The sequence below is a fragment of the Vicugna pacos genome, chromosome 2, assembly GCF_048564905.1.
Source record: "Vicugna pacos chromosome 2, VicPac4, whole genome shotgun sequence".
Taxonomy (NCBI): domain Eukaryota; kingdom Metazoa; phylum Chordata; class Mammalia; order Artiodactyla; family Camelidae; genus Vicugna; species Vicugna pacos.
This window is the reverse complement of record NC_132988.1, coordinates 22,123,669-22,139,799: the sequence shown is the minus strand read 5'-3', so window position 1 is coordinate 22,139,799 and position 16,131 is coordinate 22,123,669. Positions and strand designations below refer to the sequence as shown.

Genomic DNA, 16,131 nt, shown 5'->3' with positions numbered 1-16,131 from the left:
ATCTTTTATAACCTTGAGGTGTATGTGACAGAAGAAGGATCTGTAACCAATAATGCCTCCCACACTGCATACTGTGAAGGGCTGGCTCCTAATTTAAGTCTAGTCTACGAACAGCATCCCTCCTCTCCCTCCTGGAACACAGGAGACCTTTACTCAAGAAGACCCAGAGCCACACCCCTGATTCTTTGCTACTCTCCATTCTTCACATTTTGTCTGATGCCACTCTTCAGGAACGGTCTCTGGTATGTGTTCCTTCCTTGTCCACTACCATAGACTTGGTTGAGGTTCCCTTAGTGTTTATATAAACTGCTACTGCAAAAGCCATGTCAGTGTTCTCATTTCTCTTCACTCTTGACAGAGGCATCAGAATGATCATCCCATAAGCACAACTCCAGACGTCATTAAGTTGCTCAGAAGTCTTCCATGGCTCCCTACGGTTAAGTGAAGTCCAAACTTCCTGGCATCATATCCCCCATTCTCCAAAAGATGGCTCAGCTGGCTTACAGCCCTGACTCTAGGCCTCCCTTGGTATTCCCGTCTGGATCTCAGTGCCTGGAATGCCCTTTCACACACTCTCACCCCGACTCCAGCCTCCACCACCACCAGCCAAAGCACAGTCTGTTCTTTAAGGCCCCATTCTCAAAAAATCCTTCCCCAGATCTCTCAGTTACAATCTCCTCTCTTCTCTCCTGTGCTTCCATAGCACTCTGTTAACATCATTAATGACAGCTCTTAATACGCTGCTGGATGTCTTTTTCTCCATTCGCCTATACATTTCCTGAGGGCTTTGATACCTCCGATACGTCTGAATGAGGCACCAGCACAGAGCCTCTGCACAGTCCTTGAATTTGAATGCACTTCTTCGTGCCGGATCATTTGTTGGTGCTCTCCTTTTCCAATCGGCCATACCTCTTCTGCATTGCTGAAAACGGGTGTTTAGGTGCATCCTGATGCTTTCCCCTCCTTGCCCTTCCTCCGCCCCAACCACTAATACTGCTTGTCGTTGTTTCATTTAATTTGCCAGCAACCACCTTCACTTGCATTTAGCAAACTTATTTTCTCCACATTTATTCTACTCAATCTATGTCATATCAGCACGATATATGTCTTAGTCTTTTTGTGCTGTTGTAACAAAAACACCATAGACTGGGTGGCTTATAAACAACAGAGATTTACTTGTCACTGTCCTGGAGACTAGAAGTCTAATATCAGGGTGCCTGTGTGCTCTGGTGACAGCCCTCTTCCAGGCTGCACACTGGTCATATCCCCACATCGTAGAAGGGGAAGGGGGCTTTCTCGGCCACTTTACAAGGGCACAAATCCCACTCACGAGGGCTCTGCCCTCATGACCTAATCACCCCAAAGGCCTCACCATCTAATACCATCCCTTGGGGGTCAGGTTTCAACATACGAATTTTGGTGGGTCACAGTCAGCCTACAGCAATATCCACACTCCCTTACTTCCTACCATGTGACTTTAAACAATATATTTAACTGCTCTGAGCCTTTCCACACCCGTAGAAAGGTTGGCAATTCCTCAATTCTGAGGACTACTGCAGCGTAATACAGGTAAGTCACCTGGCACAGGGAAGGCATTCAATAAACAGTACGTGGTGTATTTCAGACCTGGCCAAAGAAATCTGGTTGAGAAAGAAAGCAAATTGTCTCTTGAAATCTGTGTTAGCTGCCTCATGAATGAACTAAAAACGTGGCTCCCTCCTTGGGGGCCCACTTGGCTTCCCCCCAGCACACTGGTTCTTTAAATTCCTTCACATGCATGCTATTACATATCTCTCTTCACATGTACTCAACACAATGCCAGGCAAGTAGCACCCTTCACTCAACGGGCACAGCATAGCCCAGTCTCCATTTCTGCCATGTCCCGAGACACAGACATAGAATACCAGGGATCTGCTGTTCATTAAGATTTACTTACATAACTTAGGAGTTGGCTCAATCCTCAGAGTTTGTTATTAATGATATTGTCCCATAATCTATGTTAAATATAGATCATGAGTGATGCTGATGAATGAGTTGGATGCCACATTTGTGTTAGTTCAATTACAATCATAAATTAAAATGTTCTCCACCTCTACTACGTAGATTTGGTCTAGGGTTTCATTATGATGACATAATACCCTTCATTTTCATAAAGACATGCTGGCTTTTTTATTTTGTTTTCTATTTCTAGATTTAGCTGTACATTATTGGCAACATAGGCTGCCCAAATTACAGAAATTGGTAATAACTTATATTTATACTATCTTTGAAAATCCTTTCCAGGGTGGAAGATTTTCTAGTTTAAGTTGTTATATGTGTTTAATCTTTGGTTTTCCTACTGTATTGTAGATTCTGCAAAAAAATCCACAGCCTTATGAATTTATGCTTCTGAAACAGAGCCATCAACACACAAAGGTAGGTCAGTGAATTAGGTATAAAACTTTTAACAGTACATGTATTACGTCTGTTGAGAAGTCTTCTCCCCAAATGTCATGCTGTAGCCTTCCTCTGGTGCACAAAGCTAGGATAATCCTAATTTGCCGTCATTGTTGGTGGTGGTATTGGAGTCTTTTTTTTTTTTTTTAGGGTTGGGGGAGAATTCTGGAGGCAGACAGAATGACAGCAATGACCAGACACCAACAAGGTATGTGCACTCACATGTGTGATATGTCTCACATATGTGTGTAAGCAGGTGTTGTGTGCATGTGTGCAGGCACAGAAAGTTGAGATATATGCTAAACCTCACTTGAGCAAGACATAACGAGACATGGTCAGCCTCTGGGACCTTTGATCTAATGTGCCCTCATATTTCAGTATGAAACACACAACTGAATAAATTACTCAGTCCTCTCTTACTTCACATTAGAAACTTTTAACACCAAAACAAAGAGGCATAACATCAAGGGGGATGCAGCCGGAGGACTTCATTACACTGTCTAGTAGCCAAGTGAGAGATTCAGGAGTCCACGCCCACTTCACCATGGGCTGACGAACACAGGGTTGCAGCATTCTCCTTCCCATCCTCTGCCCGGTTACAGACATGTTGTGGTCTGGAACCACTGTGGGATTACGGAAGTAAGTTCTCTGTGATCAGTATGGGTGGGACACTGACCAGAAGAGACGAACCAGACATCTCATTTGAGAGCCAGCACTCTATGACCATGACATGAGGCCCCTAGGCCCCCTCTGTCTTGGGTTTTATCTTACTTAAATCACTCATCAGAAAGAGGATTTAAATCAACCTTCAAGAAGATATAATTTCATGAATTTTTTTCTTACCAAGGTATGCCTCCTGTGGTATATATTCCTAACATTGATGACAAACAATTTAGGTTTCCAGTTCTTCCATGTAAAAAAGATACATATAATATCTGCAAACTACTTAGAAACACACGTTGGAGCAGTTACATTACAAAACTGAGTCGTGGCTTGGTTATTTTATTCCTTAAAGCTAAATAAAGCAAGCATCTGTGAAGTCATGGTGAGACAAAGCATTTTCAGGTTGACAGGTTAATCTGGGCAACCTTTTTCACTCTGCTGTATTAGAATAACAACCAACATAACTCAAAACAATTGATATTAAATTTTTGCTAAGGTAAAATGTTTATATAAATGTGTTTATATTTTGATTGTTTTCTTCAACAAACACATAAAATTTTTTAACAAAAATATAAAATCACATGTTATTTTATTTATACATGTGAAATGGGGTGCTGACAAAAATAAAAAAGAATTCTTTATTTACATAAAATGATTCTTCCAAAAGGAAAAACTTAAAATATAGGGTTGTTTTGAATAGCATCTTGCCCCTCCAATCATATAACATCAAAGAGTAGAAAGCTTCTTCTATTACAGAAGAAGCATTTATAATCTTCATAGCATATGAAGGTAAAAGAAGGTACTGGAGAAGCCCGGCATGACTGACAGGAAAAGAATAAAGAGGATCCACAACTGATGGGGCCTGGGGAGGGCTCTAGAGAGGTCACAAGTTGCCAGAGGCCGGAAAAGTAAAGTGTCCATGCTTTGAAAATAGAGGAAAGAAGTAGAGAAGAAACAAACTGAGCATTAGAGAAGAAGAAAAGGAAGCCAATGTAATCTGAGCCCTGGGGTGGAAGGTGGTTATGAGGGACGGGCACAGGAGAATGCTTAGGGTTTATTTAAGGGGATAAGCTCAGTGCAGCAACCCTGGAATTCCAGGGTATGACCAGCTCTGGAGCCAACTGATTATGCAGAGTAGCATTCTGGTTAAAATGCAGATAGAAAGACCCAGGACCAAGCGTGGATGTGTGTGGAGCTGGATTTAATACCTACACTGAATGTACGTGATACTCTTGTTTAGAATACATACAATGGGTATGTTGCAGTAGCAGATTTTATATGCTAAATAGCTCCCTTCTGTGGATTATCTGCAATCTGATGGTTACTCACTACAGAAAGTCTGAAATACAACATGGTACTAGAAGGTTAGGTTGCAGCCCAACAGCAAAAGTTTATAAAAGGAGGAGTCCCTCACCCCCAAGCCCTAGGAAAGGGTAAAGGCAATTGCTAGGAAGTTCTGATCTGCGGTTGGCTCTGAGCAGTTTCACTCTCCCAGGCTTCCCTTTTTCCTTCTTATTTACTTGGCCAATTAAGGAGAGAGAAGCTTCTCTGCTTTTTAAATTTTAGTTTCTCAATTAAGACTGAATCATCCCAAGGCAAGTAACTCTTCCTATAGGGCACAGCATGGTGACTACAGTTAATAACACTCTACTGCATATCTGAAAGCTGCTAAGAGAGTAAATCTTAAAAGGACTCATCACAAGAAAAAGAAATTCTGTAATGTGTGGCGACGGATGTGAATTAGACTTATTGTGGAGATCGGTTTGCAATATATACAAATAGCAAATCATGATGCTGTACACCTGAAACCTATATAATGTTGTCTGTCAATTACACCTCAATAAAACACATCTTAAATAAATACCTGCCTATCAAACCCTGAATTGATCAAAATAATTTTTTAAAAGGTTAAGTACAAATCATTTAAAGTTGAATTTGAATTTAAAATATCAGTCTAAATCCATGACAGTTTTTCTTAAGACACACACATATTTCCTAGCTTTGTCAATCAAAAAGCCTAAGAGCAATGACAGTCTTGTAGCAATGAGCACCCCTCGGGCCCAGTTCGTGCTCCAAAAACTACTTTACACCAAGATGAAGAAGGACTCCTTGGAAGAATGGCGAATTCCAGATTTTTTTATAAGACAGGACTCTTCCCATTTCTGCAGATTATTTGAATGATCATTTTACTTGCTTCTGATTAATTCAGATGTTTAAATGATCTCCAGCAATACACTGATATGACTTTGTCTAAAACCTTGTAAAGAAATACTTTTTAAAAGATGTATCCTTAAGCCCTGAAGATTCATACTTGTTATTATGGATTGATGATGGTTCTTTTTTTTAAATAGCCATTTATCCTCAATTCTAAAACCGAACCACAGAAAAACAGCATATTCCACAACACTCAGATAAAAGTCAAAGTTTTAACTGCATGGAGATATTTAAGTGTTAACAGATCATCACGATAACTTTAAACTAGCTTCCCCAACTTTGTTTTACCGAGTTTAAATAGCCCAAAACCAGATAGATATTTAGTAAATGTTTGTACGAGGCAGATTTGTCCCTACATTTAATAAAACTAAGTCATAATTTTATTTAAATTGTTGAAATCTATCAATTCCTTCAGATCATGGTTTTACCAGCACAGTTTCATCAACCTGCTCTTGTACACCCTACTAAAGCATTTAACCGGGCAGTGGTTCCTAATAAGCCACTGTATGAAACAAACAAAAAAGGGGGGGAGGGAGGTGTTTCCTGGGAACTAACAGCCACAATAAGGAGCCAGTGGATTGTTCCTTAATAAGTGTATGCACTGCACATCGCCTCAGTCCTGATTAACTACATTCTATTTTAGCACCAGACATCTTCTAATGAGAAAATGTTAAGCTTCCCCAAATGGTGTGATGGTAGAATCAGAATGGAAAATATCAGTAAAACCTTGTGAACACTCTGTGCCGCCAAATGTGAGCTTGTAAATGGTTTCATCTTTTCTGGTTCCATCTTGATGTCTTTTGAACTAGTCAGTCAATATACACAATAGTGAAAACTTTCTATATGCAAAGTGTGGCAAAATCATACATTCAGAAGCTAAAGATAATATATGCCTCAGATTTATATTACAAGGTGGTTTTTTAAAGGTAAGGTAGATTTATTAATTACCTAGACGAACTACCCAGGTTGATTTTTTTCAGACTCAAAGAAAGTGGGTTTGAGCAAATTTTCTTGGTTGATATGAAGGACGAATGGCTAGAATCAAGTGCTTTTCAGTCTGTGTAATGAGCCTGACAATGTGAATGATCTCAATGCAATAATTTTTTTAATGCTAAACATGTAAGTATGTACAAACACATAAAGGTAATCCCTGCATAGTCAAAAAATAACTATACCAAACACATAACTGCTAATTCTGGGGATAATATGATGAATAATTACAGATTTTTAAAAAATGTAAGTACCTATGCTGGAAAAAAAATTATTTCCAGTAGAATAATTAGTGCATTACTTGAGTAAAAATCAAAATGAAAGCCTTCCAAATAGCCTAGTTGACATCCCTCGTTTTATTCAAGTAAATAAATATTATTAAGTAGTATGGTAAGAGCTAAAACAGAGGAATAAAACATTCTTCCTGCCTTCAGGGAGCTTATCAATTCACTGAGGGTCAAAAAATAGCTTACTTCTTAAACTACCTTACATCCACTCCTACTGATGCTTCAAAAGGAAGACAAAAATAGCACCTGAACTTCTCCAGACACACACACATGCACACTCACAACCTTTACAAAGGCAAAGTTTGCAACATGCTATAATTAAGCTCACATCCTGACAGTAAAAACACAAAGTTTTCTTCTAAATATAGAGGAATACTCTCCACATGGCAGAACCTCTCTGACTTTTGTTTTAAAATAGTCATTGATGTCAGCGTCTCCGTTACATAAAAGAATCACTCTGAAAATACACATACAGGAGACATGAGCATTGTACTGTGTCAATTTTTCATTTGCAACAGAGATTTTCTTAACATCTCTGGTAAATTTTCTTCCTTCCTGGTCCCTGCTCTAGCTCTAAACTGCTATTTAAACAGCATTTTCCTTCTTATTCTCAAGGTAGTGAAGTGCCGTTTGCTAAATGGACATGAGAGGTATCCAGCGCCCAGTTCCCAGGTCTCAGTGTTCTATGAAGGCTGTCCTCAGATCTCCAGGGAGGAAACCTGTCCGCAGCAGAGAACCTACACACACGGGTCGGCTGTCAAGCACCCAGGGAAGGTCTTGCTCAGTGAAAAACACCAATACTGATGTGAAAATAACAGTTTCCTAACACACCAGATTGGACTCAGTCCTATTTAATAAAAGAACTAGCCTGAGAGCAGTTCAACACACACCTTGCAGAACACCTCCCAGCCCCTAGCAGAAGGTAGGGCTGATTTTAATTTATGGAATTTAAAGAACATTAGAGGAGAGTGGTAAGTGTTTGGGCTTTGGTATTCCTGCCATCCAGAATTCAGCTACCTGAGATGATCGTGGAGCAAGTTAACCCCTGTAAGTCTCAGTTTTTTCAAGTGGAAAACAGTGATAATAATGGTACCTTCATCGCTGGATTATTGTGACGATTCGTGTGATGATACAGAGAAAGCATTCAGTATGGTGCTGGACACAGAGAAGATCTTAATACAAGGTAACTAGAATTATTTTTAATTAGAATTTGCAGGACAATAAAAGCTACTGCTCTACACCAAAAAGTCCAACATGGAAGTAGACAAAACAAAAACATATGTAGAAAACCCAACAATTTATGAAGATGAATTAGATGTCTAGGAAGGAAACACTCCCAAGCCCGCCTGCTACTCTGCGCTACACTTCATTTGGCAGCTAAGAACAACTGATGGGCCTTGAGGGAAAATATTTCGGCTTTCAAAGAACTGCTTAGAAAAGGACTAAAAACTATATTTAACTGCCTCTCGGGCAATTAGACCACGACCATTGCCACATCTGCTATTTGCTCATCAGGAAGCTGCTTCTAAGACATTTAACATTCATAGGTGTATTAGCTCATTATTAATACCCTGGAAGTTCTTCATGACACTATTAACTACTGTGCAGAATTGGATGCAAGGAGGCGCCATCTCAGGGGATTCTGAACGGAACTCCCCAAAGGACATTAGAAAGTGGCCTTCAATGTGGACTGAATTAGAGCAAAGTTCTAGTGTGTAATCTGTTTCTAAAGACTTTTCTTCAGCCATCTCCATCCTCTACTCAGACTTTATCTCTTCATATTCCCAGGAAACAATCATTATAATAGCAAACACTTATGGGGCACTAGCTATATGCAGGCACTTCCATATGTTAAGATGTTTAATCGTCACAAGAGCCCCATGAGGTAGGAACTGTTCGCATCATCCGCATCGTACGTGTGAGGAAACAGGCACTGGTAAGTTAAAAAGCATAGCAGTAGTGTCAGAGCTGGGATCTGAACTTGGGCAGTTTCATGTCAGGATTCACATTCTCCCCTCTGGCAACACAGCCTCCGTGCCTTATCAACGTGCTTCCCCAAGAACAGAAGTGCTGGCGGAAATTAATTGCTCTCAGGCTCTTACAGTAAAACAGAGGCAGTATCAGGAACTGAACTCCTGATTCCTCTGTGCTCTCTGCTATCCCATGGACTATTCCTCTGACATCAAGGTAAAAAGAACTATTTCTAATGAATGTTCTTTCGATCAGAGATCACGCCAAGTACAGTCTGTCACAAGAAAACCAACAAGCATATCCCTAAGACAGCCTGGCTCATAAAATGTTTTACTCTAGAGAAATTTCTATTATGGGCATTGCAACATAACGTTCCATTTCCAAGGTACAAATTCCCCATGTGATGGCTAATTTGATGTGTCAACTTGACTAGGCTATGGTGCCCAATTCTTTGGTTAAACACCAATCTAGAGGTGGCTGTGAAGGTTCTTTTTTTAGATGCAATTAACATTTAAATCAGCAGACTTTGAGTAAAACAGATTATCCTCCTTGATGTGAGCGGGCCTCACTCAACCATTGGAAGGCCTTAAGAGCAAAAACTAAGGTTTCCTGCAGAAGCAACTCTGCTTTAAGACTGCAACACAGAAACCCTGCCTGAGTTTCCAGCCTATAGACTGGGGACTCAAGACTGCACGTCAATTCTTACCTGAATTTCCAGGCTGCCAGCCTCCGCTACAGATTGTTGACTTGCCAGTCTCCACAATCATGTGAGCCAATTTCCTTTTGTATATATATATATATATATATATATATATATGTATATGTATATGTATATGTACACGTATGTAGATATAGGATATATATGGAGATATATATGATATATAATACATATGATACATATGTATATATATTTATCTCATATGTGAGATATATATATATGTTCTATTAGATATATACACATACACACATACGCATACATACCTCTTGGCACATATATCTTATATGCCTCATATATCCTCATATACATACCATAGACATATTTATCACCTCTTGGTTCTTTTTCTCTGGAGAACTGACTCTTACACCCCAGAATCCAGCCTCTATCATCTTTTACATAGAAGGCTCTCAATATAGAGTCATGAACTATTCTACGGAGAGCCTCCTTCCTGATTTCCCATTATAGTTCTTATAAGAAAAGATGAAGCTGGCTACTTTAAGGACTAGCACACAGACCGACAAACTTTTTGGAGGTGGGTAACACACTGTTTCCGGTTTGATCATGGCAGATTCTAATCCATCTGCCCTCTGTGAATGATTGTGGTTTGACAGGCTACAAAGACACACACCCTGGTCAGTGGCAGTCCCCAAATGGGGCCCCAGAGGCCCACGGCCGCCCAGCTCAGAGTTCAGCCAAGTCCCGCCCTGTGGGAAGGGCACCACCCACCATCGTGGCTTTCCGTGCCGGCCTGAGATTTGAAGAGGCAATCTGGCTTACAATGGTATTTCGGTAACCATTTCCTCCCAAGATCCTGGCCAACGACCTCATGACTCTAACGGCTCCCAACTGGGTTTGGGTGTTATCTCATTCTGCTCACTGGTAATCCTCTCATCCCAGCTGTCCGAATTCCTCTGCTGTCCCAACTCCTAAAGACAGGACCCAGTAGAAAAGCAATCCTTGCTCCTTAAGAAAAGATCTCAAAAGGCCGATCTCCTCCTTTTCCCACCTCCTTCTGTCTTTCTCCCCACCCCATCCAAACCGCAGAGCCCGTACCCAGTAAAGGGCCAGAGCTGGGAGCTAGGACTATGTCACACCGAGAGCATCCACGGTTGCCCAAAGCTGTTTTCCTTGTGGCTTCTTCAGTAGCAGGCATGCCGCCTTCAGTGTTTACCGTCAGCAATTTTGAATGTGCTGACATGGAGAACAGTGACCACAGAATCCACGCAAACCAGCACAGAGGAGAAAACCCAGGCGGAAAAGCCCAGGGGCCTCTCTCCTCCCTTGTCTGCCCATCCACAGTCCACCCGTGAGGTCACAGGCTTGTGGAGACTGGGATGGAAGGCAGGGAAGGGAAGCGGCTCACCTCCTCCTGCTTTTTCCTTCCATCACAGCCCCATCCCAGTGTTTCTATTCTGGGGGCTGACGCAGGCAGTGCTGCGGAGGAGGGAGCCGTCCCTCTACGCTGACAGGAGGGAGGACCGGGTCAGGCTGCCACGTTCCCAGCAGCTTCTGGAAAGCCTCCCTCTCCAATATTTAACTTACAAAAGTTCTTTATATTGCTGATGTGTTACTGTTCTTTTTTTTTTTTTTCCTCTAGCAGCAAAGAAAGTTTTGTAAGCAAACAGGGTGCCAGAAAACTGCTGGGTAGCAAGCCTAGCATGAGAGGAGGGGCCAGGGAGGGACCATTAAATTACAGCTTGAAAAGGACTATTAGAAGATCGCTATAATGTTTTATAGGCAGATTGGGATTTGGGGATTCTGAAATCCCTCTCTTCTTGGCTCTATCTGGGTTAGATAATAGGGAAATCATTTAGTTGGAGGTCAAATAAACAGAGCAATCAGGTAGACAGTGGGTCTCCCTGTCCACAGACACCAGTGAGGGGGCAGTTCTGGGACCTGGGCTCCCACACTAGCAGAGGCAAAAGCTGAACTTGATCTCTGGCCTCCCAAATAAAGCACTGGTTCTCAAACTCCCATAGGTCACATCTGTGGTATAAACATTCCTGCCAAACTGCCTACTGTATTCCCATGTGCCAAGAGGAAAAAAATCCCATTCACTATAATTACAAGAAAACTAGGTATATTTGGGTATGAAAACCACAGCAGAATGGCTAGCTGTTCACCAAAGATGTGTGCACCTGTGTGGATCTGACACTGGTGACTGGTCGCCCAGTAAAGAACTACATTTCCCAGCTCCCTTTGCATCTCGATGGGGATATTTGACTTCATTCTGAATGTGGGCAGAAATGATGTATGCCATTTTCCAGGGTTGACCCGTAAAAACCTGTAGCAAAATTCCCCATGATCTTCTAAGGCTCTCTCTTTTCCCCACCAGCGGGAAGTAAAAGGTTCCAAAACCCATGGAAGAGTTTCAAGATGGAAGGAGCTGGTTTCTTGTCCACTGAACACCCACATTGGACTATTTCATTAGAGACGAATGAACTTGCATTGGTAAGCCACTGGGGATGTCAGCGTTCTCTATCACAAAAGCTATGGTACAAAATCAAGGTGATATCAAAGGGAAAGTATCAATTTAATTAAACACAATGACATAGATGTTAAACATGGTGTGGGTACCATTTGGGTTAGAAATATATATATAAGGTCACATACATGCTTACAAATGCTTGGGATGTCACTAGAAGGAAACATAAGGAAATGGCTGTCTTTGGGAACGGGGACCAGGAGACAGAAAGAAAAGGGTGGAAAAGATATTTATCTTCCACCATATACTGTTTTTAACCTTTTGAATTTTGTACTCTGTCCATTTATCACCCTGTCAAAAGTTACATTTAAAAAAAACAAATTCTGAAAGAATCCCATTTTCAGACCACCTGGAGAATGCTTACTGACACGACTATTAGTCCCCAGGGCCTTTTTTGAGAACCAGTGGTACAAAGTGTTGACATTTAAAAATACATAAAACTGTACTTTTCTGGAAAACTCCAGGGATGGGCAGAAGTAGCTGCTACTCCCCCAGGACATCTAAATTCTGAGGGTTAACTGTCTCATCTTCTTAGAGACTTTCCTTTCCTTGCAGTGGTGATAGGAGGCTGAAATGAGAGCAGAATTGTCCCTTATGCTGGAACGGGTTACTGCTAACTGTGCGGCTCACAAGTCATTCATAGATCTTGTTATAAAGAAGGGTTCCTGAGCCTCTTTCCTAAAAATGCTGATTTAGTAATTCTGGGGTGAAGTCTGGGGACCACACTGTTAACAAGTGTCCATTGATTCCTATGCCCAGGTGCCGAGGGAAACCCCGTTCTCATCTGTCCGGATGTCCTACCTGCCACCTGGGATCAGCTGCTTCACTTTCACATTTTCTATCCCTGGATACAGATAATGAAATTTACAGCTGATGAAACGGGAAAGTGTCCTCTGAGACAAAGGTGATGCCTGTGAAAAAGGCTGAACTCCCTACATAATGAGATTCATACACAAGTGCCAATTATGATGATCATTACTGTTAGCATGTGTGCTTTAGACTGCTATCTTAACATTTAAATTTCACTTTAACAACAACAACAAAAAAGTCTTCATTTTAATAGAGAAGGGTGGGGGTGAAAAACATGTCTGTTTCTCTGGAAAGCTTTTCTAAGAATTTCTGCTGCACTGATAGATGTTTAGCAGGGAGCTTACATCGGGCTGATCCTCTACCCATGCAAGTAGGGCTGCTTCCAGAGTGTGCAGCACAGGGCAGGAGACATAGGGAAGCTCCACAGGTGAGTCCATGAGCTGGAAGTGAGGGCAATTCAAACACAAGTATATCCAGGCAGCAACTGGTTCTGAGGTGGTCACCATATGGAACAGGGATGGATGCGAGAGATTCACTTTGCATGAGACGTGTCAAAGGCAGTCCAGCTGGCCCTGGACCATTTTATTTTCTGTTCAGCTCACAGGTCCCAGCTTTATTTCTGAATAGTCTAATATCTTTTACACCAAAAGGCCATCCACAGCCAAGCCCTCGATGTAACTCCGAGTCACACTGGTACACGTCCCTGATTGCAAGTTTCCTCTACATCAATTATCCAAAGGGGGCAGACGAGCGAGATGTTTATTTCCTGGCAAATAACCCGAGTGGTTAATAAAACGTGTTTAGAATGACGTGAGGAGTTTTCTAAAATATCTTAGGAGTCAATCTTGATATTTTCTAAGGAATAATTTGAAGAAATTTTTTTTTTAATCTGAAAGTTTCTCTGTAAAACAGAGGGGAGAGGAGGGAGAAAATCAGTACATTTAAATCCTAAGTCTTCTGTTTACTTTTTGGAGACCATTAGAGTTTACAGAAAATTCAGGTCCAAAAAGGGAAGGAGTCTCACCAAAAGATAAAGATGTGAAGTGATAGATGTTAATGAGTTAGATGCATACATATCTATCACAATGTATATATATATCAAATCACCATGATATACACTTTAAATTCCTTATAATTTTATTTGTCAATTATACCTCAATAAAGCCAAAATTTAAAACAAACACTCACAAAGGGAAAGGTTAACAAGACCTATTATGATTACAAATTGTATCTTTTCTCTTTCTGGCGACTACCACACCCATCAGGTGCTGTTTACATTTGTTTTATCTCTTTCCATCCTTCTCAAACCAATGAAATGCCCAGGCTACAATATTTATTATAAAGCCTGCTAATTCCAAATGGGCCTCATGTACTGCACAATGTCTTTAAATGGACCACCTGAAAACCTGAGCAGAGATTCCTGGAGCTCCTCAGAGCTGGCGCTCCTCCCTTTCTGAAGATATGGGTGGATTTCCCAGGCTCCCATGTAGTTAACTGGGGGCCATGCAACTGGTCTGGCCAATGGGCTACGAGCAGAGAAAGAGCAGTTGTGAACTGTCCCCCTTCTCTTCTGCTGCAGCAAACCCTGAGGTCACATACTGAGATGGCGGTGCCACAAGATGGTGGAACCTCTGTCAGCCTGGGTCCTTGAATGACTAGGTGGAGCAGAGCCTCCCCACCCTTCTCCCATGAACCTCAAGTTGGAAAGGCAGTAGGAGCAACATTCGTTGAGCTAAGCCAGTGGAACCAAGGGCTGAGTGGGGTACCATTTGTTACTGCAGCATCAGCCTGCCTTTTCTGATCCATCAAAGCTACTGGTTTAAAATCTCTGAGTTTAGGTCAGGACACTTGACCTCCCATGCATATGATTAGTAGACAAGTCACCTAATCTTTCTGAGCTTCAGGTTTTGTTTTGTTTTCATTGCAAAATGGGAATGATATATTCTGGTATGTCTACCAGTCAGGGATAGGTGAGGCTCAAATGAGTTTTTCTGAAAGTATTTTGAACTCTGTACATCACAACCCTCGATGTAAAGTTCAGGCGGTGCTGCTGGGGTTATATCTGGAGAACTTAAGGGGCTAAACTTGACTGCTTATTTGGGGGTCAGTTATGAGAATCCATGGCTTCTTGATTCTTAAATAGCCAAGCAATACATTCTGATAACAGATCAGGATGATAGAAAGTCAAATTCTGATACCACTTGGAGAATAATTTGTTATCTTAAAAAATGTCCGGGCCAGCTGAATGGTTTCAGAAGCCTCACTTCCAGCAAGCAAACTCAACTATTTGCCTCTGGCATAAAAAGAAAGGAAAAATAGAGGCCCCAAGTGAAAGGCTTGGCACAAAGCCCTTTCTTCCTCCCACAGCCCGTCAGAGGGGAGGAGGGAGGGAGAACACAGGGGAGGAACAGGGAGCTGGGCATTCCAGACTCCACCCCGCACAAAGAGACCTCGAGAGCCACAGTCAGGAGGGGTAGTACAAATCTATTCTTGCGTTACTCTCACAGGAACTGATTTCTCTGCAGAGGACAGGCGAAATGGAAGAGATGGCCTCCACATAGAGATCTAGAAGCAGGGCAGGAGTCCGTGTAGCCTGCTGTCCCTGACAAAGGCTGCGGCACTCTGCTTCTAACGCAGGAGAAGGGCTTTCTAACCCCTACAGCAGATGACACTGATCCCCAGACTGATCTGCAGAGGGCCGTTTTCACCCAGCTGCTTGGATTGTCAGATAATAACAGCTGCCTTTTTTTGAGCACTTACAAAATGCCAAGCACTGACATTTTAGATGCCCAGAAACTGAGGCACCAGCAAGGCTAACTAACTTGTCTGAGGTCACAGAACTGGGATACAGCAGAACCAGGAGTTAAACCCAGACAGTCCAGCTCCAGATGCTGCGGTCTTAACCGCTACATTTGTCAGGGAGGGACAGCAAAAGGGGGAAAACATGGGGGCAATCCTGTCACCTGCTACATGCCTTGCAATAGGCTTCAGACACTTTAACTCGCTTAAATATCCTATCTTTTCTAACAGCTGGTATTCTTACCTCATTTACAAGTGAAGAATCAGAGGCTCAGAGAGGTCAATGAACTTACCCAAAGTCACAGAGCTAAAAAGTGGAAAGTTAGGAATCAAATCCAACCTGACTCTGCCAGATTAAAGTGGGAAGGTTTATGGCTGAAAGATATGCCAAAATTTGGGGAGGATACCAAAATACAAGAAGAAGGTAGAGGAAGGAAAGACTACAAGGAAAGCAGCTAGAAGCTGGCACTTCTGAGAAATATAACAGATCTAAATATAGGATAACACCTATTTATAGAGTTCCCTTCATCACAGAGCCTTTCTGTCCTCAGGGTAAGAAAGATGGTGAATTGACTGTTTAGACCAAAGAGAGACAGTCCTGCATATCAAGCAAACCTTTTTTTAAACTCAGCAAATGGAGAGTTACTATGAAAGTAGCCGATTGCTTTTCTTTTTTTTTTGGCTGTCTTTACATCTTCTCACACTAAATTGTTATGATCGTATACTTCCACATTCCCTAAACTTATGAATCACTGAAT

At 41.7% G+C, this 16,131-nt stretch overlaps 1 protein-coding gene across 12 annotated transcripts in view; it reads right to left on the bottom strand.

Annotated features, from left to right (window-relative positions):
• Positions 1-16,131, bottom strand: part of MAML3 (mastermind like transcriptional coactivator 3) — a 562,009-nt gene that overhangs the window by 203,244 nt on the left and 342,634 nt on the right. The window lies entirely within an intron of this gene.